General features: G+C 29.2%; 1 protein-coding gene across 1 annotated transcript in view; it reads left to right on the top strand.

Moving 5' to 3' along the window:
* Positions 1 to 27,493, top strand: part of LOC113386249 — a 169,627-nt gene that overhangs the window by 61,624 nt on the left and 80,510 nt on the right. The gene's annotated exons all lie outside the window — the stretch shown is intronic.

The following is a 27,493-nucleotide window of genomic DNA, read 5'->3' as shown; positions in this document are numbered from 1 at the left end:
AGAAACAAAAATCATACTAAAAATATAATTTTCTGCACTTTTCTCCAGCAGATACTTGTTTAAATATCATCTCGTCGATTGCTTTTTAATTTCAGAATTTTAATTATGAAAGAATAAGCGCAATTCCATTACCATCACCATCACCATCACCATGATATTTCGACCGCATTCGTTCCTGTTCGGATGATGATGATGATGCTGTGCGTGTCGTCAATTTAAAATATAGCATAGTTAATAAAACTCAGTTCTCCCGTCGAGCACGAACGCAGTATATAAAACGTTTTGTTTTAATTAAATTCTCAATCTTCAGGATCAGTTGTGAAACAAGTCCATTTTAATGAATTACAGTAAATTCTGATCTTCTCGTGAAGTATCCATATGTGTAAATTATTATGATTGTTTATAAAATGTAGTTACTATTTTTAACTTCGCGTAGGGCAATTTATAGTAACCGCAAAATAATCGAAAATGAAATGTCTTATATATCTTTACGTTTCAGAGGTTTCTGAACATTTTTGCATACCTTAGAAAATTGATGAATGTGTGTGCGTATGCATGTGTGCATGTGTGTGTGTGCGGATACAAAAACATTTTACTTGCATTGACACGATGAAGAATTGAATTTTTAGAAAGGCAGGTTTTTAGAAAGGCAGGACATACACTTGTAGCAAAGAAAGTATACTCCTACTAATAAATATGTATAAAGTGATTTCCATGAATTTAATTATTTTTGATTCCAAAATTACCATTTTACACCAAATTTCATTATTCCACGATGTTTTTGATTGTATATAAAATTTCTCGAGCGTGTTGCATACCTCCATTGACATTCAGCTAAAGCGCAATTTCTTGTTTCAGTCTTTGAATAATATTAATGAACTTCATAACAACTTAACTGAAATTCTTAACTACCTAAGATTTCTTTGACGTCTTCAAACAATTATAAATTGCACGCTGCCTATTTTGTAATAATGTTTAATAAACTCCGTGCTAATGGACTTTTGAACGCTGACATTCGCTTATATTATATTATATTTGTATAGTATATCTACTTATAGTCTGTTTGTATATTAATCATTTGTATATAAATGCATTTAATGCATAATATGAGATGCATCTTTTGCAATGTCATTTTATATACATTATATATATATATATATATATATATATATATATATATATACTGGGTGTCCTAGAACTTAACATCAATCCAAAACGAGGGGATAGTATTGACCTTCTTTGTCCTGCAAAAAGTGTAGAAAAAAAAAAATCTCACATTGTCATAGAAATCATAACCTTTAAAGTGCAACCTAAAAGCTTTGGCAAAGTGATGAACACTTTTCGGTTATTTTGGTTAATTTTTATTAATTTTGTTCATTTAAACTTTGAGACCGAAATCATGAATGACATTTCTAGAACCACAGTAAAAAAATAACACAATTGCTTCAAGTTTTCAAAAATAAAAACTTTTTGTTGAGCTATAAATTTAACAATTTAATAATCGGCCGACTTTGAGAGGTCTTATTTTATTTTATACAATACAAACATTTTTCAAAATATTAAAAGAAATCGAGAAATTTATATCGGCATGTTTAATTAACTTTTATATGCTGTTTAATGCATAAATTTAAATTTTTATTCAAATTTGCTATTTAATAATATCAATAATCAGGGTTGTAATTTGCTAAAAACCTTGATAATTTTATTACTGGAAAATTTTGAAACTGAATCATAATACTTACTAATAGGTATGAAAAAATCTAACTTGGCAGTCTTTTATGCTTATCTATTTGCCTTATAGTATTTTATAATCATTTTATTGAAGAAGTAAGAGAAATTGTAGATCGTGTACTTAAACTATATTTTGAAGATCCTCTTTTAAAGGATCCAACGTCAAAAATGCGGCCCATCAAATTCTGATTCTTTCTAACAATTTTAATAATTTGATATATTGTAGTTAGTGAGGAAGTATATTTTAGATACTTATTTTTGGATAAAACTCTTCGTGTTCAGTATAATTAATTTTAACGTCTATCAATTCTTTGACAACTTGGTCAATCTGGTTAGTGCACTCCAGTACATGCCAAATTGTAATATATATTATATAATTACCACACTTTTTCTAAGTGAGATGAAATGATCAGGAAGACTGAAATTTGAAGATTTCGGTTTGTTAAAAAATGCTTTTTGTCCTTTTTTCAAACAGCAATCAGAATTAAAGACTTCTATAAGCTGTTGTGATGAATGATGATACATCTCAACTTTGTGGCTATTTTCGAAGACAAGCCAATGATTGTCATATCTGAAATCATCAGCTTTAAAGTACAATCCGGAACATGGTGAAATGATGACTATTTTCGGTTATTTTGTTTAATTTTTATTAATTTTTTAGAATCAAAACCGTGAATAACATGTCTAGGGCCACAACCATCAAAGGATTAGCCTAAGTCCAAACTAATAAGTGTGAAAAAAATTAATCATTAATTAAAAAAATGAAAATAATTAAAAAATAAAAAAATATCTGCGTTTGATTATTTATTACAATATTTCTATTGATGATGATATTTTTAACAATGCAGCATCTATATATCCATTTTATCCATATTTTAAGGCGAAAATTTATATCACTGCTACATGATATCTGTTTATCAGGTGCTTTTACGAAGTCAGGCGCTAAGTTGATCATTTATTATAATTTTTCTATTGATGATGATATTTTTAACTTAATGCAGCATCTGTATATCTATTGTATCTTCATTTTTAAGTGAAAATGTATATCACTGCTTCATGATATCAGGAGAGTATTTAATATTTTGAAAAATTTTGTGAATCACACACACATCTAAATAACAAATCGATAGACGTCCTCAGCTTTTTGAAATCATATTGTATTAAACAAAAAAAATAAAATATTTGAAATTAATTATGTAATTAATTAATTATGTGGCTGATATTTTTTATTTTATTTAAATTTATTTAAAAATGTATTAATTTTATTTATTCAAACTCTTTCCTTTTACTATAATAAAAAGAAATTACATTGTATGCGAAAATGATGCATAAATCACGAATACATATTTTCAAAGTTTTTTAATCCAGATCAATTATTATTTCTTTGTGCAACTAGTTCAAGTTAAAGTAAAATTTGTTTGCTATCCATGATATTGAATAATAAATGAATTCAGTCAAAAACTACTTTAAATCACAAATAATTGACCGATTTTTTATGTTAATACAGAACATTCGAGCAAAAATTTATTTTTTATATAAAATTCGAAAACCGGTTAAATCGGTTTTCAGAGAAGTTTACTATTTTGTTTTTGTATAAACCCTAATCCACAGCTATTTAATGCATAAATGCTGTTCCGTTAAAAATATTTAATGTGGTTAAATGACCTATTCAAATTCTGCATAGTGCTAGTATAATGCTTAATGATATTTTATTTGCATTCCATTTTTTGAGTCAGTTTAAAAATACCTCATAAATAAAAAATATGATGGAGAACACATATATAATATTTTTATCGATTCCCCGAAGCGTTATTACTCTAAGTATTGACATTAAGTGCTTGATTGCAGTTTTACGAGCATCACTATTTAATATTGATTATCTCTAATATTATACCTCGTGTCAGCATAATATGATTTATCTCAATTACATAACCTGTAAACAGGCGCATTAATATAATTAACTTCCCGTAGGGTAAGTTATAGTAATCGCAAAAAAATCGAAAATGAAAATTTTTATATATCTTTACGTTTCAGAGGTTTCTGAACATTTTGGCATACCTTAGAAAAAATGGATGTATGTGTGTGTGTGTGTGTGTGTGTGTGTATGTATGTGTGTGTATGTATGTGCGGATACAAATTTTCGTCGACGATTTCGGGAACACGGGTCAACCGATTTGAATAATTCAAAAAACATTCGATTCGTATTCGGCAAAGGCAGATCTAGTCGTTCCGGAGATACGGGGCAAAAAGTGCCGAAAACGGTAACTCAGTTTTTAAGAGAACGGAGCGTCCGATTTTAATAATTCAAAAAACATTTTACTTGTATTGACAAGATAAAGAACTGATCAAATTTTCATAAAGGCAGGTCTAGCGGTTTCGGATATCTAACAAAAAAAGTAAAAAAAAATGCCATTTGGCGGTCAAAAATGATCATTAGACATATGCACATCAAATTTTCAGATATTTTATAGAGATTTTAACAATAAGTATAAATTTTGTTTATTTTCCTATGGGTTCCGTATCAATGTTTACCCGTTAGACAGCGACGCCGCGCTTACGGGCTTTATATTTTGTCTCTATGCAGTTAAAGCAGTACGATTGCTTTGAAAAACAAGTTCAGATCTTCCAAAATATGTCAAAATAAAGAAAACATTTTTTTTCAAAAAAAAAAAAAATTAAAAAAAAAATTTTTTTTTTCAAAAAAAAGTTTTTCAAAAATCTTATTTTTTCGAAGTAAATTTTTTTCAAAAATGTTAATCGTTTTTAAAAGAAATAATAAATTTTGGTACGGGAAGTTCCAGCAATTTACCTTAAGGCACGATGCCCTAATTGCCTTAAGACAGAATTCCACTTACAGCTAGTTCATTGTTATTTTTTTCTGAATCGAATGTCGGAATATTCTCGTAGCGTTTACCGAGCAAAACCTATTGTGTTCGACTCGCCAACCTTGAGTAATACCCGGCTAGTTTAAAATATGAATTCTTTTGACGTCTCCTTTAAATATGCATTGATCATCCACGGATTGACGTTAAATTGATTGATGATCGCTATCGGTCGATATGAAATTTACAAACGCCGAACTCGAGAACGGTCTTACCATGTATTATATGTATAATCGTGCGGGAATATTTTTGCGTGAGCAAGAGTAAATATAGAACTGGACTGAAGAGGCAGAATGGTTAAATGGATCATATATTCTCTCATTGGAAAAGTACTGTAATATATAAAATCGGAACGTACACGAATTACGAAGAGTATTCCTATCTGAAAAAACAATTCTAACTAGTGCTGTGATTAATTCTGATGTGCAAATATTGTGTTTCTTCTTGTACAATGTGCCCCACACATGGGTACAGAGGCAGCTGAAAAGAAACTTACACACATTTTGGACTTTAATACAAAAAACATTTGATTCGTATTAATGGAGAAACGTTCTGATTAGTTTTTGGCAAAGACAGGTCCAAAATATTCAAAACATTTCAAAATATAAAAAAACACTTCAATTTTTAATTTAAGGGGACGCCCATTAATCACGTGAGGTTTTTAAGGGGAGGGGGGTTTTGAAAAAAAACTACAAAATTTCACGTGGGGGAGGAGAGGTATAGTAAGCAGTAAATATAGTAGTTTAAAGTAAAGTAGTAAAATTAGTAGTTTTAACATAGTAAAACATTGTAGTATTAAAAGTTAATAAAAATTTTGGAAAGGAGAACTAAGTATTAAATATAGTTTTTTTTTTATTTCAATTTATTAAGCAATTTAAATTAGCTAATCTTTTAAAATCTGTAAAACACTATATCCCAATACACACATTTTTTATTATTAGTAGTATTGCCACCTGTCCTGAAATGGGAAACAAAACAAGACTTCAAAATTTCTTCTGACCATTGCCTTGAAATAATATACAAACAAACATAATTTGAACAAATATACAATTACACTTTTATTATGCATTAATGTGAAGTGATTATTCCAAGAATTCATTATTTTATTCTCACGTTTTAAATATTAATATTATATATAATTCAATTAATATTTAACAATGTAAGTATACTATAGTATTATAAAAATTGAGCAAAAATTTTGGTACTTTTTTCTGTACTTTTGTAGAACTAGATTATATATACCATTGAAGTGAAAAATTGAAGTGTTAATAAATTTAGTGTAACATAACATTAATTTTCAAAAATAATATCAGACAAGATATAGATTGATGGGGTGCTGATTTCTAGTGTACCAACAAATAGAAATTCTGTAAGTAAGAAGAAGTAAGATATCACGTGTATTCATTTTTCACTTAATTAAAAAAAAAAAAAATCCAAACATTTTCAAAAAATATTCAAAAACTGTACATATTTTTCTCGTAACTAAAAATACAACACGTAATGTTTGGTGGGGGAGGGGGAATCGTTTTAAGTATCACCAAGGGAAAGGATGGTCAAAAATACTTAAAAAATAGATCACGTGATTAATGGACGCCCCCTACTAAGTCTCTAAAAAATCTCATTTTTTAAAAAAAAGCTTTTTTAAAAATTCAAATTTTTGGTACGGAAAGTTCCTACAGTTTGCTTGTCACGATGCCATGCAGCACTAAAATATTTGTTTATTTTTATTATGACAATTTAATATATTGTTTTTATTTATTTTATTGGCTATTCAGCTACACCAGCATCCAATTAGCTGTAGGCTATACAAACATGACTCTGGATTGTCTATAGATATACATATATTATATATTGACATGCGACTATTATCGCTATTTATAATTTTATTTTCCTGAAATAAAAGTTTTTTTTCCTCTAAAAATTTTGTATTTAATTTTTTCTTTATAATTTTTTTCTACGTTTCGGCGAATGAGGTGTTGTCTCCTTTTTCAGGAACTATGTAAAAAAACAATCAAACTTTTATCTAATTAATTCATATTTTTCTAATGATCTGACAATAATAAAAACTCTTTATTATAACTAGTACTTTTTTTTATACACTAACTTACAATAAAAATACCACGAGCTAGTAATGGATACTGACAGTATATGTTTTTGTCTTAAATTTTTTGGTCTTTGATTTATTAAAAATATATTATTGATACACATATGATAACTAGTTTTTTTGAAAATAATTTACCTGTTAATTTTCATAATTTGCATCAATTAAATTTTAGGCGTGTTTAAGGAACAAAGTGGAAAATATATATAAGATTATTGTGATAACTAATTTTAGAAGAGCTTAAGCTATTCTATAATAAAATTCTATAATATAATAAAATTTTATTATGATAATTTTTCTTAATTATTAAAATATTTTTTTACTTAATTAAGAAAAAATCGATTAAGCTTTTGGTGACAAAATTGCAGATTGTTATTTATTTTACTGTTCATAAAATAGTGAATTTAATTAAAAACATGTTATGTTGATAAAAATTAATTATTAATGTATCATTAGCATTAATAATTTCTATTGCTAATATATTATTAGCATCAATAATTATTAATAATTATTAATGTTAATAATAAATTAACAATTAATTTTCATCAACATAACATGTTTTCAATTTAACTCACTATTTTATGAACAGTAAAATAAAGAATAATCTGAAATTTTGTCACTAAAAGCTTAATCTATTGTTTTCTTAATTAATTATGTAAAAAAATTATGTTAATAAACGAAAAAATTAACATAATGAAAGCTATTCAAGAATTAGTTATCACAATAATCTAATATATTTTTTACTTAAAAAACTTTATAGTTAATGAGTTCCATTTCAATGTTTAAAAAACATTGATAAAAATTTCGAGGTTTGTGATAAAATTATAATTTTATCAAAAACCTCGAAATTTTTGTATATGTTTTTTAAACATGGAAATGGAACTCATTAACTATAAAGTTTTTTCCAAAAAAAAAAAACTTTTTAAATGCATCTGTGGAAAGATTTTAAAGGCTTAAAATAAATAAGCTAAGATTGTTTCGATTATTGTTTGAGTTTGTGTTTTATTATATTAAATATTTTAACATCACATTGTTCATAATTAGTTCATATTGGAAGAAAGTTGCAACTTTCTTCCACGCCACCCAGGAGGTGAAGTTGCCAGGCGCGTTTTTTTTAATGTGGTGTCGCAACAGAAATAGATACTTTCATTCATATCTACGTATCTAACATTTCCTATGGAAACGGATAATGGTGTAAATACTACTAAGTATCGACTTCTGCAGCCCTAGTCCACCTAATCTAACTTATAAATTAAATACATATAAATTTGTAAAATTATCCCTAACTGACCCCAATGCGCCGCGAAAAAGCCCCCGCGAAATGATTGAATGTACCCAAAGACCGCCCTTGAAAACCCCTTAGAACCTTTCGTTGCATGAAATAAAATTAATATAAAATTGTATTTTAGTATTATAACGGTGAGTTTAAAATTACAAAAAAAGTAATTACATGATGTACCCCCCTCGATCCATCATGTAAAGACTTGGAAAACAACTCCATAGTTTCCCAGGCTATGAAGTGTATGGGCAAATCATTTTATGACTTGCAATAGTTAATTAATTAATGTTAAAAAAAATCCGCGAAAAAAATATGGAAGGTTTACCCATTACCATCAGGCCTGCAAAATTGAAATTAAAATCCGTGATTAACCCCTCAAAAAAACGGATGACCGAAAATTTTAAGCCCAATACCATCCCAATGTGATCCTAACTGAAGATCAATATAATATAATAAAAATAATATAATGTAACTAACAATATAATAACACTAACATAATATAACTAAAGTCTTTTTCTCACATTTCATCTGCATTTCATATATGTCGTCCAATTCTTGTTCTGGTTCGTCTTGAGTATATAACTTCTTGTGATTCTGGTTGTCTAATTCTTCTTCTGGTTGGTGTTGAGTATATAATTTCTTGCGATCCTGGTTGGTCTTGAGTTCATAATTTCTTTGTTCAATATTGTTGAAAAATACCTACCTAAACAAAGGTGAAAAAAATACGAATATCCCTAATAATATGGTTAAATATGCGAATGGGGCCCCGATAATTATGAGCATAACTTATATTATTATAAATCATGAATATAACTAAATCTAATTACTTAATACTAATAATATTATTACTAGGAAACCTTTACATATGCACGTTCTCTTCTGGTGGCCATTTGGCAGTCCTGGTACATCAAATAGATTCGGTGCAGATTTTTTTCTATGGATTGTAGTAGTAGTTTTAGGAATTTATTCCTCTGCTAACTAGTGGCAGCCGATTCACACTGAAATAAAAGTTTGTTTCATTAATTTATCATATAATTTAGGATTTTATATCATCGTACCTCTCATTTCACTTCAAATACTACATCTTCAGCAATTCTCCGTCCGGGGGGACCCATTGTGCAACGACGAAAAACTTTAAATTTATCACCAAAATTGGTTACAAAACAAGTAATTAAAAAAAATTATTTCAAAGTATTTATTTCAAAGTATTCATATAATCATCAATATATATAGTAAAAAATGCAAATTATTTAGTCAAAAGTACATGTAGTACAATTTACAGATTACAGTGCATGGAGTTGCGCCATTTGTGGGAAAAACTTTGCAAGCAACCATACACCCACAAAAATTAATATTTATTAAATATATTAAATCTCGAACCTATCGCGGGGGGTAGGCGATAGGAACGTATTAAAAATCGCGAAACGCGGCTTTAAAACTCGTTTTAAACGAGATCAAAATTATCCATCAAAGTCTTCGTACGAACAAATAAAATGAAAAGAAAAATCGGGATGCAAATAACGAAAACTGAAGCTAAGTGAATATAAAAATTCAAATTATCAATTAAAAATTTATAAACAATACAATATAAAAACAATTTAAGGCACAATGAATCCCTGATGTTGTCCGCTCCTGTGCAAAATATTGTTCGATATTAACACAAAAAAAAAAACACTATAGCAAAAAATATTAAAATTTACAAAGGTGTGTCACCAATTGATTTTAATTTTAAGTCAATACAATATCGAGTCAAATCATATCAATCAAAGCAAAAATTTCATGCCATGCATTTGAAAACAAATATATGAAGTTATTACATAATAAAGATTACTTTTAACAGACTTACCATTGGAAAGGTCACCTCGAGCTCCAAATACAAATTGAAATCATATGGTTTTTGGATCTGTTTATATAGGGTCGAAAAGGTGCTAAATTTATGAATTGTTGCCAGATTTTGTTAAAATTCCAGTACCGTTAACTATATGAAATAGTTTGTGGATTAGCCCATTGAGGGCGCAATAGGATGAATTTGTAACTCAGTAGAAAGACGTGTGTTGACGAGTAAACACCTGTGCAGTTGACCAGAATATATATATATATATATATATATATATATTTCCGGTACGCTAAAATTAAAAAACCGGTTCATAAACCGGTTTGAAAACCGGTTTTCATGTTTGTTCCGGTTCCGTTCGAAAAGGAAAGAAACAAAAATCATTACAAAACCCTTTTTGTGAACATATATGTATGTTTAATACAATAATAGGAACATTTAATAAATATTAATTGAATTATAATTTATAAAATTTACTTATTAAATTATTTTCTGTATATAGCGATTTTTTTTTAAATTTTCTTTTGCCGGCCTAAAAATGATTTGCCGGAACGACGTTCCGGCGCGTTCCGGCTCGACAACAACACTGTATATATATATATATATATATATATATATATATATATATATTTATATTTATTTATATGTGTGTGTGATTAAAATAAAATGATGCCAAATCTTCCGATGCAAATCAATTTCAAACAAAATTTCATTTGCCACAAGGTAATCGCACGCTCAGCAATTTCCAATAAAATATGCTTACAAATTATCGCCTGAATTACTGAAGTAAGACAAGACCAGAAATTTTACTAAATCGGTCTCATGTCTGTACACTGAGACCGTCTCCAAATTAGGTAGGTGATTTTAAATTGATAATTTTTTTCATAAAAATAATTCATACGTCGTATAGGTTAATAGCTGGGCGATCAGACCATAACACAGGTGATTCTTCCATCGAACAATATTTTTTTGTCACGTGGGAGAACTGCGTCATATGGACGTGTGATATTTGAAGGAAAATATTGAATACTATAAAAATTGGATAGTAGGAAATTATAACATAATCAGGTCAGATTGATTGAAATACTGTATTATTACCGGGATTAGATTTGTGATATAACTATGCGTAAATGGTACTTTGCATTTAGAAAAGTTGTATGAACTACACAATATGTGTAAATAATTGATTTAATCAATTTTGACTCATACTAATTTGTGTTATAATAATATTTTTACGTGAGTAAATATAGAATTGAAAATAAGCGGCAAAATGATCAAATGGATCATATATTTTTTCATTTGAAATGTACTGCAAATTGGCATTTGCTGCTATTACGTTTAATATCTGTATTAAACATTAAACTTCTTCTCATTGATATCATAAGGGCCGAATTGTATTCGTCTTTACGGTCCCATCGTGTATCGGATTGTTATTTTAAAGTTAAATTTTTAACGTATTTCAAAAGTATTGTAAAGATTAGTAGAAGATGTAAGGAAATTTATGTTTCTTAAACGTTATTAAAAATATTTTTAAAATGATATTAAAAATATTTCTTAAATGATATTATATATGTGTTGTATACATTTTTTTGATAGCTATTATTTTATTTTTCTGATCTAACAGATTTTTTTCTCATGAATATAATTATTTATTTTGTTATTGATAAATATTTTTGATATTTTGGCAATATGGAGTGTATCCTTCTTGTGAATATATTAAAAAATATTTTTTAATATAGTTATACTTTTTTAATTATTTGAATTGTTGAATTTATACGAAAATTTAAAGAATTCACTTCTCATGTTGTATACCTATAGATACAACGCTTATGTTTATTATTTTGTTTATTATTTTTCTGTAAGTTGAACATTAGTAGTTAATTATCAGCAATTAGTCCTTTTGTAGTTAATTTAGCTCAGTCATTATGAACCATTCTGGTGTTTATAACCTATTTTTTGTGTGTCACAACCGTCCCTGGTATGGACGGTTGTGACAATCGTCCTTTTCTGTATGATTTGCTTTTATGACTTTTATGACATCGCATTTGAGGACAGTTTTTCTGTATTTCCAGATAAATGTTCAAATTTCCATTTTTATTTACTTGTCTCTCAGGTAAATTAACAAAATTATGGTTGATCAAACAAAAATTGCACAACTGTTCCTTTACAACTTATTTAAAAACACAAAATAAAGTTTTAACTAAAAAATTATACAATGTCGACAGAAAACCGTATGTATGCGTTAATAAACTAACTTAGGCATATTAGAATTCTCCAACAGGAAGTAGATCTTAGAAAGTAAAAACAAAAATTTCGCTTATTTACATTGGTAAAATGTAAAAACATTTAACAAAATTCTTAAAATCTGCTAAGGTCAAAATATTTGTGTATTGCATGTCTCTTCAGGCCTTTCATGGCTTGTAAACGCCATGACTGTGAACAGGGTTGCAAGTTTGAGACCGCGTTCTGTAAGACCTAATATCGTGCAGTAGCGATGTCAATTTTCACTTCTTTTATTATTATTATTAACTTCCCGTAGGGTAAGTTATTGTAATGGGCCGAAAATCGGAATTGAAAATTTTTAGACGTTTTGAAGGTTTCTGAACATTTTGGCATACTTCAGAAAAAATGGATGTGTGTGTGTGTGTATGTATGTATGGATACAAATTTTTGCCCACGTTTTCGGGCGTACGGATCAACCGATTTGAATGGTTCAAAAAACATTCGATTCCTATTGATAGCGAAAAGAGCTGATTAGTTTTTGGCAAAGGCAGGTCCAGCCGTTTCGGAGATACGGAGCAAAGAGTGCAGAAAATAGAAATCGAATTTTTGAGAGAACGGAGTATCCGATTTGAATGATCTAAAAAACATTCAATTAGTAATGATTGGGAGAAGTGTTTATTAGTTTTTGGCAAAGGCAAGCCCAGCCATTTTGAAGATACGGAGCTAAATATGTAAAAAATGGCAGTTTTTGAGAGAACTATGCGTCAGATTTAAATGATTCAAAGAACTTTCTGCTTGTCGTAACAAAATAATTGATTTTGGAAAAAAAAAATTGAATTGAATCAGATTTTATTTTTAATTCTGACTATAGTTTTAATATTCTTTACAAATAATTTCAACTCTGCAATTCAGTTTTTATAATTCTTATAAATATTAGACAATGTTACAATATTTATAATAATCTGTTTGAAAACATTCAGTATTCTTCGAACATTTCGTTACAGTACGGGAAGTTCCAGCAATTTGCCTTAAGGCACGATGCCATAATTGCCTCAAGACAGAATTCCACTTACAGCTAGTTTATATATTACTTTCATATCTCAGTCAGACAGGGTTGTCTGGTATGAGAGGTTATAAATCAAAATACTTGAAAATATAGATCAAAAATATATGTTCAATTGAAAATAAGCCCACCTCGGGCGCTGCTGTGTGAAATGGAAGTCTCTCACTTTCTTCCCTGAGCTGAAGTTTAACTCAGTTCTCGGACCTGCCCTGGTGCACTACTATCCATTGTTATTTATTTTCTGTGACACCAGCCATCGGTCTACAATTAGCAACAGGGTTACGCGATGCGATTTTGATGCACAACGAGCACGCACATACGATTTTGATGCAGTGATTCGCGCGGCGGATTGACGCAACACGAATAAGCCGCCTTTGAGCCCGCTTAAAATGCGGTCGGAACGTCGGAACCGAGCTTCTATTATCTGCCGGCAATGATACTGATACAAACTATATGCCACTATGTAATACTACTTGAAAATGTACCGAAGACTCGTTACATTCCGAAGTGCGAATTCATGTTCAGAGTATTATCTCCGCGCGTCCTCACAAATACGAATGCAAATAAATAGATAGACCTAATTTAGATTAGGGTTAAGAATATTTAATTTGTTTGAGCTTACTTATATACAGTAGTGCAACTAAAATAGTAGGGGAGATAGTGGGTACGGTTGTGCCACTTTTTTGATCAGCAATTATTTTTTAAATTTACCAGTTAGCTGGGAGAAAAGTAAATTAAATGGTAATATGAGCATTTGTCTACGAGGAAATATTGAAATACTGTCTTTTTCAAAAACAATAGCTATAATTAACTTTTCGTAGGGTAAGTTATAGTAATTGCAAAAAATCGAAAACGAAAATTTGTTTTCAAAGTTTCCGAACATTTTCGCATACCTTAGAAAATATGGATGAATGTGTGTGTGTGCTTGTGTGTGTATGTGCGGATACAAATTTTCGTCGACGATTTCTGGAACACCGATTAACCGATTTGAATAATTTGAAAAACATTCGGTTTGTAACGTGCGATTGCTTTGAAAAAAAGTTCAACATTTCCAAAAAATTTCAAAACAAAAAAAAATTGTTTCGAGTTTACTTTAAAAAAGTCATTTTTTTAAAAAAAAATTAAAATTTCTCGAAAATCTAAATTTTTCAAAATTCAGAATCTTTTTTAAAACATTTAATTTTTGGTACGGGAAGTTCTAGCATTTTGCCTTAAGGCACGATGCCATACACCACTTTTTTTTAAAATTTGAATAAAAACTTATTTGCAGGATATTACTATAGAAGGATTTGTTAAAAACTGACCTACACGAAGTTTAGATCAGCAAGAAATCTGTTCTATTTTTGAAAGTATTGATAAAAAATTGCATATTAACATTTGTCAACTCATTCAAGCTTGATCGAAACAACTTTTTTTGTCAAAAATCAAATCCAACAAGCCATTATGAATATATTTGTTTAAATTCGTTTTTTATCAAAAACAATTTAATGCCTTACAAAATATAAATATTTATGTAGATAATGTAATCTTCTTCATAATATTTTATCTCAAATGCTTTTCACTACCTATATCCAACTTTATAGGATATTAATTGCACATTGGGAAGATAGTTTTCAACACACATCCACTGAAATAGAATCCAATCGATAATAGGATTTGCTCATGGACAATGATCGAATAAGATTAAGCTTTGGGTTCATTAAATAGTGATGAACCCAATAATGCAATCGATTTTCCATATAACACTCCTCTATGCATGAAAATTATTAATTGAACAGGATTAATCTTGATCAAGGTACTATATATTAATTGATTTCAGATTCCTATATCGATAACATTGGCGTATCAAATATTTATATAATAATTCCATAATTGGAATCTATGAAATTTATTTGGTTTTGCACAAACAGCTTTGAATTTGATAAATTATCGGGTTCCATAAGTTTGGAAAAAATTGCCACTGAATTTGGTTTCAGTAAAATAAAGAATATCAATTTTTCATAATATTTTCTAGAATTTTTCATCTTGGTTTTTGGCTAATAATTAGCAATATATCTGTTTAATATTTCCCACATTCAATTTAAACTGCTAACATTTATTACTAGATCTACTTACTGCAAAATTTCAAACAATTGCATTAGTTGTTCTTCTATGATATATCGCTAGAGGAACAATTCAGACACATGAAATTGTAATGATATAATATGAGGCTGCGACAGTCATTATGGTTTCAAAACAGTTTTCATATATTCTTGGTTGATTTATTTATTTACATCACATTTTATTTCAATTAGAGAATAAATCTTATGGATTCGATAGTAAATAAAACGTATTTCAATTCAGTTTTATGTAAACGCAATAATTTACTTTAGGCATACGACTTCAATTTTAATCAGTGAATTAAGCGAAATAATATATTTATGTTTTGAAATTAATTAATTATTTACTACTAGCATGCACTTTTTTCTAAAACTAAAAATATATTATACAGGTAGGACATACAAACAGACTAAACGGATAAGCTGGTAAACGGAAAAACTGGTAAACAGAAAGACTGGTAAACAGAAAGACTGGTAAACAGAAAGACTGGTAAACAGATAGACTGATGAACTAGTAGACTGGTCAACTAGTAGACTAGTAAACTGATAGTCTGGTAAACTGGTAAAGTAAGACTGGTAAACAGATAGACTGGTAAACTAATAGACTGGTGAACTGATAGACTGGTGATCAGATAGATTGGTGATCTGATAGACTGGTGAACTGATAGACTGGTGAACTGATAAACTGGTAAATTGATAGAGTAGTAATCTGATGGACTGGCAAATTGATAAACTAGTAAACTGATAAACTGGTAAACTGATAGGCTGGTAACCTGATAGGCTGCTAACCTGATAGGCTGGTAACCTGATCGACTGGTAACCTGATAGATCTGTAAACTGATAGACCGGTAAGCTAATAGACTGATAAACTGATGGACTGGTAAACTGATGGACTGGTAAACTGATGGACTGGTAAACTGATAGACCGGTGAACTGATAGACCGGTGAACTGATTGACTGGTAAACTGATAAACTGGTAAATTGATAGACTAGTAATCTGATGGACTGGCAAATTGATAAATTTGTTAACTGATAGACTGGCAACCTGATAGATCTGTAACCTGATAGATCTGTAAACTAATAGACCGGTAAACTGATGGACTGGTAAACTGATGGACTGATAAACTGATGGACTGATAAACTGATAGACCGGTGAACTGATTGACTGGTAAACTGCTAAATTGATAGACTAGTAATCTGATGGACTGGCAAATTGATAAACTGTTAAACTGATAGATTGGTAATCTGATCGGCTGGTAAACTGATAGGCTGGTGAACTGATAGACCTGTAAACTGATAGACTAGTCTGATCTGAGGGATTGGTAAGTTGATGGTCTGGCAATTTGATGGACTGGCAAATTGATCGACTGGTAAACTGATAAACTGTTAAACTGATAAATTGATAAACTGATAAGCTGGTAACTCGATAGACTGGTAATCTGCTGCACTTGTAAACTGATGGAATAGTAAACTGATGGACTGGTGAACTTATGGATTGGTGAACTGGTATATTAATGATCTGGTAAACTGATGGACTTGTGAACAGATAGACAGGTAAACTGATAAACAATAATAAATGTAGAATGGTAATTGGGTGGACAGGCTAACAGGTGCTTAAGTAGACATGCAGAACATGTATAAATTTAAAAAAATGAATAAATCGATTATTCACATAGATCAGGAAGTTTAAACAACATGCCACTATGCAAAATGCCACTTGCAATTAGATTTACATTTACTGGTTGATAGGTAAATTGGTAGACATATAGAGCAGGATATAAGATAGATTGGTGAACAGGTAAAATGGTTTATTGACAAACAAGTTAATAGCTAAAATGGGAGACAGGTAGATTGATAGACAAGTGATTTGGTAGACAGGTAAATTGTTGTACAGTTGGCGGTCAGGTAAATTAAAAGATATGTAAAATGGTTGATAAGACAACTGCTAGATATGCAAATAACAAGACAGATAAACAGAGTTGCAGGTAAATTGACAGACTTGAACTCTTACACTTATTGTTTTTTTTATTTACTATAGGTTACTTATTTAATATATTTTGATGGATGCATTGTTCAGAATTAAAATGGTAAATTAGAAAATCTATCCTACGTTGAATGTTCATACATAAAATCTATTACCTTGTCCATTGGTGTCTTGATTTTGATTAAAACCGAAACTTGTCCAATTTCATCCGACCTTTCCACTTTCCATACTGGAATATGGTTTGGAAAGCTCGCGATGATATTTAGCGGATCTCTCATACATCGCGCACGTCGGGCACACCGAGCATTAGTGCGCTTTTACACACAGTGTTAAATGAGACGTTAGTTCAAATGACAGTGTAATGTGTTTAATATCCTGTCAGTGTATGTTCCTCTGTGTGAGTTTCACGTCCTTCATTCAACAATAGGTGCTACATTTCGGTGAATTATATACCGACATATCGCGAACAGCCTATAAAGCTAAAGGCTATTAAAACGCTCCAAGAGATACAGACTACTGACTGACTGAGACTGCAAGTCAAAAGGTTCTGTTAACATAATAGATAATGTCTGATATTGTAGTTGCTTTGAGGTATATTATATTTAGCTTCCTATGTGCATATTTATAAAATTAAGGAAGCAAATTCTTCGGCAAAATAGACCGTAACATAGCGTTGTTATGGCAATGCTTTGTTACGCTTCTTTCTTGGTGGTACAAACTGTAAAAATGTTATGCGTTTGATAAAATCTACCTGTATAATCTATGATATAACGATATATCGGTACAGGAACATAATATGTTATTAAATGTAAGCATAATTTAAAACAAACACTTGAGTTCATCAATAAACAAAATTGATCATTGCTTCGAAACATCAAACAATGAAATTCCTTCTTCTTCATATATTGTTCAGTCTCTAGAAGTGTTTTTATGTATACCAGAAACATTTTGTCAAGATATTTATTCCTTTAATTTGTTTGGCCCAATGAAACTATTTTTAAATACTTATGTGTAAATAATTTACACTTAAAGATCGATTTAACGTCGTAGGTGAAATGCGTCACCACTTGTCCCTTTGTACTCTTTTGATGTTTTATTTAATTTTGGATATGTATTATAATTTAATAAAATTTTGAATTGTTGTCTTTATGAATATAACGAGTTCGTGCTAAAATTTTAATATTGACTAAGTTTTAAATTTTTAAATTTTCTTTTTTATACATTTCTTTCACTAGCATTTATTGAATATATTACAATTAAATACTTCTATTACAACTACTTAGAACCATATTAGTTAAATTCAGATGATGATCATTAATTGGTTTGTTTATCAGTATGTCATGTAATATTGTAATTTTTGCTGGAAATTACCTAATAGGTTTTCCCATATTTTTTGCTGCATTTGCGCTAATTACGCTTGTATACGACTATACAATTTTATAGGACCATAAAATTTATTATATCGTAAAATGTAATTAATTCATCTCATTTATGCTAATAAAACAGATGATAAAATTATTTTATACATTTGAACATCATAGTAAAGCTAATTGCTTTCACCGTTAATAAGCATTGCATTCAAACACAAATCAATATATTTGGAAAAAAACATTTGTTTTAAGGCATAGAGTTTATAATTCCAGAGCGAAAATATATAATATGACAATTATTGTTCTTTGAATATAAAATGTCATTATTCAACATTTTGCTCTTAAAATAAGTAAATACAATCCTTTAAACCTCATATCAGTTTTGCAAAGTGATACGAAATTCTATCATAATTTTAATTATAATAATAAACGACATGATATTCTTGTGAGAAATTTCTTAACCAAAGGCTATATATATATGTCAGCAACTACAGCACACATTCACATAACTGTAAAAGTTATATCATGACTTCTCAATAAAAGTTCTCATTTTTTTTAGAAATTTAAATGGCTAAAATAATTTTAAAAATATAATGGAATTGATAGACTGAATCAACGATATCATAAAAAACCATATATCAAGCAAAATTAAAGTTTTATTCCAAGAATCTTCATGGTACCAAATTTTTCATGATGTTATTTTGAAATTATCAGTAATTTACATCAGCATTTTTTAAAATATTGATTATCACATACATCATAATCATAATAATCAATCATATAAAACAAACACAAAATAATAATAAGAAGAAATTCAAGCATGATTGATTTTTGAAGTAGATACTAATAATTGTCCTTGCATAGTTAGTATATTTATTATATGTTATGAAAAGCTGAAAAAAGTATATATTTTTTGTATAGCTAAGGAAATATATTTATGCATCCCAGACTAGGTTTTTTGTCTGGATATATCTGACTTAATACCGCCTGGATATAATACCGACTAAAATATCCGCTTATTTCAAGCCTTTTGCCCCAATGAAACCTTATTTACATAATAGGGGGAGGATCTAGAATGCTTTGATTTTACTTCTCGTTTCATTTTACTTTTCTCATAAATATATCGCACTTCTACTAAAATTTCGGTGAAAAACTATGTGTGAGTGTATTTGCGTTTGAGCCAAAATTGGAACTTTCTCTGACGTTTTCCTAAAAACCATTCAATTAAACTCGATTAGGACTCACGAGACGATGGAACGAGCTATTTCTTTAAAATTTGCACTTGTGGAAAATTTTAAGGTCCAAGTTGTAGTTCCAAATATTTTATTATACTTTTTTCCAGAGGTTTGCTTTTTGTTTTAGCTCCAAAAATTACCCTGCTTTGTTGTTAAGGGCAATGGTTGTATTTTGAAGTATTTATTTTGTCAACTTTCCGTAGGGTAAGTTATAGTAATCGCAAAAAAATCGAAAATGAAAATTTTCATATATTTTTACGTTTCAGAGGTTTCTGAATATTTTAGCATACCTTAGAAAAAATGGATGTATGTGTGTGCGTGTGTGTATGTGCGGATATAAATTATTTTGAAGTCTTTTTTCCAAAAAGGTTAATTTTTTTCAAAAATTTAAAATGTTTCAAAAATCTAATCTAACTGAGTTATTTTTTCCAACATGCCAATGTAGTATACAATGTCCCTTTTCGGCCGACTATTGTAAATTCATCAAATTTACTAAATTTCCTTTACTGGACAGTTGTAAATAAAAGAGTTAATAATTAAAAAAAAATCTAAAAAATAATTTAATATTTTTAAAAAAAAATAATTTTTGGTATGGGAATTCCAGCAATTTGCCTTAGGGCTCGATGCCATACGCCACTAGTTATTTTTACATCGACGAAAAAACGCATAACTGAATAGATATTCCTCTTTTTATATTTTGGGAGTCTCTGATACATGTTTCACCATATAGCTCCCACACTTGGCGTTGAGTCAAATGCCTCGCGACGGATATTATGAGCTGGAGGGTGTTAAGCTAATGCAGAAAGATGTAAAGATTATTTTTCAGACGTCTTTAGCGCCCTGGAAATTGATGGTTACAAATTGCAAAGGAAACGCGTGCGTTGCAAATGTTAGCGATGATTTTACCAGTACGTGACATTAAAGTGCACTGAAAAGTTGCGATATTCATCTTAAATGTTATTTTATACATCGTACGACATGAGATATATATATATACAAGTATGTAATATGTTCTAGATGTAAATGTTGGATTTGTGTAGATGATTATCAATTTTGACTATGATAGAACAGTCAATGTGACATTTTTTTATAATAATTTGAACAGCAATCAAAATTTAAGAGTCCTATAAGGTGTCCTATTAGTCGGTTCTACAGATGGCAACCAGAACAGTCTTATATTTGTGAAATAAATTTTAATATTACAATTTCTGGATGAGGGCTATTTTCACTTGGAAACATATTGCTATCTATTAGGGTGGTCCTTAATATGGACATTTTCGAATTTCCTTGCTCCCAAGGGTTCAAATGATTCCAAATTGATGAAAACAATACTCTGAAAGTTTTAGCTCTTAATATCAACTTTTAGATAGTGTTCAATTCATTCAAACTTCGTATCGAAATAGCATGGAAAAAAATTTGAAAATTAAAAAAAATTTTTTTAGGTTCGTGTTCGTGTCATTTTTTATTGAAAATTCGACGCTCTGCAAAACAGGTTTTTTATAATTTGTTTTGTAGAGCGTCGAATTTTGAAAAAAAAATCATTCATTTGTTTGGTAAATTATAACTAAACTAAAAAACATTTTTAAAATTTTTGAAAAAATTTTCATGCTATTTCCATACAAAACTTTGATTGAATTGCTAACTTTCTAAAATACAATATTAAGAGCTAAACCTTTCAGAGAATTGTTTTTTATCAATATGGAACCATTTGAGCGAGCAAGAAAATTTGAAAATGTCCATATGAAGGACCACCCTACTATCTATATTTCCTAACTATCTAAATTGATGTCACTACTGCTTGACATCAGACTTCTAAGATGAGACTGTACTGCTATCTCATGCCTGATATTGTTTGTTAGTTGTAGACCAGAAACGTATGTAACCATGCATACAATTTTGAGCATCTTTCTCATTTCTAGATGATTTATGTTGCAAATTGCATGCAGGGTTGTCAGATATTTGAACCAGTTAAAATGATATTAACACATGATTTAATCTTTGTCAATTGGTTAGGGATTTAAAAAAAACATATGTAGAGAAAATTTATTTCAAATTTCATAATAATAAGAATAGGTTCACCAGATTATCCGATAATATTAAATGATAATTATGATTAGACTTTTTGCAAAAAAGGCTCTTAAAACTTCAATTGTTATCACTCACAAGGACAACCTCTGGTTTTAAAGGATTAAAAAAAACATATGTAAAAAAAATTTATTTCAAATTTTATAATAATAAGAATAGGTTCATAAATTTCTCATATAATATTCAATGATAATTATGTTTAGACTTTTTGCGAAAAAGGCTCTTAAAACTTCAATTGATATCACTCACAAGGACAATCTTTGGTTTTAAAGGATTTAAAAAAATATATGTAGAGAAAATTTATTTCAAATTTCATCATGATAAGAACAGGTTCATCAGATTCTCACTTAATAAAGAATAATTATGTTTAGACTTTTTGCGAAAAAGACTCTAAAAACTTCAATTGATATCACTCACGAGGACAACCTCTGGTTTTAAAGGATTTAAAAAAAACATATGTGGGGAACATTTATTTCAAATTTTATAACATTAAGAATAGGTTCATTAGATACTCAAATAATATTAAATAATAATTATGTTTAGACTTTTTGCGAAAAAAGCTCTTAAAACTTCAATTGATATCACTCACAACCTCTGGTTTGCTTGTATCTGATTTTGATGAAACTTTTCATAGTGATAGAGTTGGTTATTTAAACAAACTTCTTAAAAGATTATAGGCCTATGAGAAGTGATTTAATCATAAAAACTAATTAAAGTTTTTTATCAACATGTCGATAAAGCTCCGTAGTTGAGGCAACGCACTCCCAATTATTACACTCAGGCTCGAATAGCATCCGCTTAAAAATTTCTTTAATATTTTTTTTTTTTGACACTTCTATGAAGTAATATTGTGAAAATAATTAAAAATATTGATTTATTACATGTTTTTCAACAAAACTTGATTTATCTAGAAATATATAGGTACAAATATTTACATTTGCATTGTCATATTATTGCTAGTTCAGAAATTTACTCTTCTAAGGTTTTATGAACATTTCTCATAAAAAATATTTGTTATTTCCCATCAGTTCGTTATATCACCTTGACAATGAACTCCCAATCAGACTAGTTCTGCAGAAACTACTCGAGATCATAAAATCATATCAGGATTTTACCGATGGAACAGGTTTACGAGTTTCTACAGCATCAGAATCGCCATTGGCTTTGCTAGATCTCTGATATAATAAAAGAAAAAAAGGAATTTAATCATTTGCAATCGTTATTTTATTAAGAGGATAATAAACGGATTAATTTACTGGTTTTTGTTACGGAGATAAGAAATAAAAAACTGCTATCCCATAGTTTTTGCAAGGTGTTTATAAAACGTAGTTGGTTTAATCAGATAAAGCGTTATATGTGATTGATTTTTGTCATTACATAATGGAAAAGGTAACAGAAATAATACAGTACCTATTAATATGAATATGAATTTTAACCTTAAAAAATATAATGAGTTTTGTAATAGTGCTATTTTATAATTCGACAATAATATAGAAGCCATAAAAAAATTCACTCACATCAGGTATCAATATATTGATAATGAATATAATCATTATTTTACCATTTTTTCTACATATTGTATGTGTGAATATAATTTTGCATCATATGATACTTATTACCATTAGATATTTATACACAAGAACAATTAATTAAAGCAATAGACAATTCAATTAACATAATTAGTTTATGATAATCAAGAAACTCGTTGTATTACATAAATTGATATTAATATTGAAGATGATTCTGACTAAACATCTTCTAAGGTTCAACACTTTCTCAGCATAAAAATATTTGCATTAACGATCGGTAAATAATAAATGCAAATCAAGTAATAAAATTGAAAGTATTATCTATCGAGTAATAAAATTAATAAATATTTACGTAATTTTCCTATTTATTATTTTTATTTAAAGTGCAGTTAGAAATGAGTGTCAGCGAGTAAAAAGGTCCACCACCGGTATTTCAAAAAAAAAGACAAGTTAAGTTAAGAATTTTTTTACAATAGTAAAACCAGTCATCTCTTTGATTTTTAAGACCTTGCTTCTAAGAAATAAAGGACATTTTTTGGAAATCCATGACAATAGTATTCTCTTTCGTATTTAGTTTTTTTCGTTGTGAGCACTGTTGTTTAGTTTACTAGACCTCAGTATTCATAATAGTAGTTTTAAAGGATGTAATTTTTTTATTTTATAAAATTGTATTGTAAGATGTAGTTACCACATGGGTGGGGTAAAAAGGACTTTATCCTGACTCTGGTACAAATAATAAAATTTAAAAAAAGCATTTTACAAGAAAAATAATTAAATTAACAGTTATTCCAACTCTGCTGATGAATATTTCTGACTAAATGCTAGATCAAGGATATATACGTACAGTGTTATCTTTGCAAAAAATGTATTCATTTATACTAATTTGTATTGGTTAAATAATGTACCTGTTATGTCGTAAAAATTCTTGAACATTAAATATAAGGCAACGAACTTATATTCTTTAAAATCGAAAAAAGACAATGACTTCTTGGCCATTTCATTTTATACCCTGTTTATAGACGAGTAAAATAGACAGATGAGAATTTTTTGAAAAACAACAAAAAATACACATTTCTATAAAGATGAATTAGCTGGGAGGCTGGGAGTTTTACTGAACATAGTCAGATAGTTGTTTGTTTGATACATGTTATTTGTTGTGATATAATTGGTCAAATTGTTAAATTGGACCTTTGTGCCCCTCTCTACCCTATTTATGAACTTTAGTTTTTTGCAGTTTATATAAAAAACTATTTGCTGACATTTGATTTGGACAATAATTTCACGTAATTTTTGAAAATTAAAGCGCAAACTATTAATTAACCATTAAGGAAGATTATATCGCATTGCCTATTATTTTAAAAAAATACGATCGAGCCTGTCGGTAAAATTTTGCAACGCTTTTTACTTTTCGATAGTTCCACTGAACTTGATGTATATTTTATTACTCGAACGCACATTGTGGAACTTGTATGATATATGGATAAATGGCATGTGAAATAGAAAACATAATGCATCGGGGAACCGCAATTGAAAACATATTATCGCGATATAATTACGGCCGAGCCGAGTGATGCATCAACAAAAATATCATGATATAAATTACGAATGTGTTTCGTATTTATTTGCGGAAAACATGCTTTATTGAATTACAACGATGGTATTTTCCGTTTCAAGGTTTTGTAATGAAGCATTTTGTTGGCCAGCGAGGCTTGTCTGCAAATCATATGTTGTGCAATGTGCTATTTTATGCTTATTAACTTCGCGTAGGGTAAGTTGTAGTAGTAATCGTTCAGAAATCAAAAATGAAAGTTTTTGCATTTCTTTCTGGTATATCTTGAAAAAAAAAATGGTTGTGTGTATGTATGTGTGGCTTCAATTTTTCCACTTAGGTAGCACCGCTCAACCGATTTGAATGATTCAAAAAAACAATCGATTCGTATTGATGGGGAGATGCATTTTGTTGACCAGCGAGGCTTGTCTGCAAATCATATATTGTGCAATTTGCAGTTTTATGCTTAATAACTTTGTGTTGGTTAAGTTATAGTAATCGTTTAAAAAACGATATTGAAATTTTTTTGCATTTCAGAGGTTTTTGAACATTTTGGCATACCTTGAAAAAAATGGATGCGTGTGTTTACATGTGTGGATACAATTTTTTGCCCATGTTTTCAGGAGCACCTCTCAACCGATTTAAATGATTCAAAACACATTCAGTTTGTATTGACGAGAAGATGTGCTGATTAGTATTTGGCAAAGACAAGTCTAGTCGTTTCAAAAATACTAAGAATAATGGCAGTTATAGTATATATGAAAATCTATTTGATAACATTTAAAATTCTTCGATGCTCATGGGGTGAACGTAAGAAAGTTATAGCAATTTGTCTTAAGGCATGATGCCATGCATCACTAGTTTGAGATTGAATTGAAGCTTATTTTTTAAGTATTTATGTAAAAAAGCAAACAAAGTAATTTGCACTTTAGCAGCTTTTTTAAAATATTTTTGCAAATTTTTTTGCAAAAAATCTGGTAAATATATCAATACATATAGCTTTTGGAAGTCAACTTTATGGTTGTTTTTTTTATGTGTATTTTATTTGAACTTACTTGATTAATATTATTTACTTCTTTCACAAAAATATGGTTATTTCTATTGGGAAACATATTTTTGATCTATATTTGCAAGTAGAAATGTATTGTAGAAGTAGAAGATTGATATCAGGTTGTCAGAGTCTAAAATTTGCAACTTTGTGGTAAAAAGGCGTTGACCACTGTTACCACAAACTCCTTTATATAATCAATGATAATATATAAAATTTTCATGAATATATTATTCATCATGAATATTTTATCAATATATTATGATTTAGTTTAATATCAATGGAATAATTTAGGCGTATTAATGTGAATTGTTCTAATTCATATATCGACAATTTTTTACGATATTTTTATTTATCGTACTGCAATCAAGTATGAACAATTGATTGAATATAATTTATCATTTTTATCACAGAGAACCGAGTTCCAAAAATCCCTCCTACCATCTTTCTTGATTCTTTGGAGATTTGAACAATTTGTTTCTTACTTTGTTAGATCAATACTGCTATTGTGAGCAAACGATTAAGGTCAGTTCAGAAAAGCACAATTATCTAGAAACCTCATTCTTAAAGACCTTGGTTTAATGAAACATTATGGAATCCACGATTGCATAGTAATAGGTAACCATTATAATGTGCTAGTTGAAGTCATACACTAAGAACTTCATAATATTGAATGTTTTAAAACAATTTCTAACAGAGCTTTACCTGAAATATATTACTACCATAAAATAGATTTTTTCCATTTTCAATCTACATATTGTGCTCTCTGCAGATAAAAATCATTTATCATCGGAGCCCATCAATAAAAAGCATTGAAAATTTTCAATTTAACTAAACTGCTCGGTCTGCCAATTGGCCCGGGAGGTGTTCAAATACGAAATTTCATCCGAAACAATTAAAAGCAGATCGCTGATTCATAATTGATGCGTAATACTTGTGTCGAATGGGCGGAGGATTTTTATTTTGATTTTCGACATAATAGACCGAGTGTCTAGTCAATAGTGTAAAAAATGCTGAACATTTTTGGTAAAGAACTGAAGAACTAATAAAATTACAAATTGTCTGATCGTTGCTGCAGGGTTTTCTGGCGAGCAAGTTTGAGTGATCCGCGAGACATTTTTTGTATTTGTGTTCGAGAGCGTTTGTTTTATGCTTGACTGTACTAGTACCTGTATTTTTGTGTATCAACTAATTTGGGAGATACTTTAGTACTTATGCAAAGTCTTAAAGTTGCTCTTATATTGTTGCAGCCTGTAACTTAATTTCCCAATAACCATCAATTTTGGTAAGGTTTATGAATTTGTATGCGCAAAGTTCCTCAACATGCTCAAACCTTTCAGGTTTGGTATGATGATAGACAAAAATGCACTACTAGTAAATGTACAGTATTTGCAATATTTATAGTACATCTTGTAATCGCAAGTACCTATTGTTTTATTTGCTGGAAATATCGTTTTACTAACAAAACCTCTTCTGCATTT

The sequence above is a fragment of the Ctenocephalides felis genome, unplaced genomic scaffold (genome assembly GCF_003426905.1).
Source record: "Ctenocephalides felis isolate EL2017-DRISC unplaced genomic scaffold, ASM342690v1 CF-g0.4_SCAFFOLD_03571, whole genome shotgun sequence".
Classification (NCBI taxonomy): Eukaryota; Metazoa; Arthropoda; class Insecta; order Siphonaptera; family Pulicidae; genus Ctenocephalides; species Ctenocephalides felis.
This window is presented reverse-complemented; position numbering and strand designations above follow the sequence as displayed.